We start from the raw sequence: 833 nt of genomic DNA, 5'->3' as shown, positions 1-833 counted from the left end.
TGTAAGAGTAACAAGGAAGTATCTCCCGGGACCCAGCTGGCCCATATTCCCGCAGAGAGTCGCCGCTGTAATAGTAACAAAGTTTATTTCTGGTACAATTCTATTTCCTGTAAAACTTTCCATCTGCTCGGAGCTCGCCAGATTCCAGAGCAGGTCAGCGCCGGGATGATTCAGCGTCTGACCTTCATTCTTCAATCCAACCGAACATCAGGAATTTAATGAAATCATTTTATCATTTTAGAGACTTTGAGGTTTAAAAAAAATAATGTGAATGTTTATAGAAAGTTTGGCTCTGGTACCTGCACACCCCTCATGGGCCACAGCTATTTCTACATTCCCATATTTCTACATTCCCACTGTGGGCCTTATACTTGTAAAAATCATCTAGAATAGATATTTGTATGAATGTATTTATTACAGGTTATAGAGCGCCGACAATTTACACAGCTGCACATTCACATCAGTCCCTACCCTCCAGGAGCTTACAAACTAAGGTGCTTATCTCACTTGCATGCATAGAGGGCCAACTTAGAGAGGAGCCAATTAACCTTCCAGCATGTCTTTAGACATGCGTGGGAGGAAACTGTAGTACCCAGAGGAAACTGTAGTACCCGGAGGAAACACACACAAGCAGGGCTGGATTTCCCACAAGGCCAACCGAGCAGGAAGTAGAGGGGCAGCAGGGGTGTGGAATTCCTATCTCCCTATGCCCAGGACATGCAGCTCCAGGCGGGTAGTTGTATGCTACATTTAGCCCTGCTTTAGGCAAGCAGGGCTAAATGTACAAGTGATCTAGGCGATGTCACCGAGATCACTTGTATGTGGGGGGGGGG

Source organism: Nanorana parkeri, unplaced genomic scaffold (genome assembly GCF_000935625.1).
Source record: "Nanorana parkeri isolate BGI_ZX_2015 unplaced genomic scaffold, ASM93562v1 scaffold748, whole genome shotgun sequence".
NCBI classification, from domain to species: Eukaryota; Metazoa; Chordata; class Amphibia; order Anura; family Dicroglossidae; genus Nanorana; species Nanorana parkeri.
Note: the sequence above shows the minus strand (reverse complement) of the source record.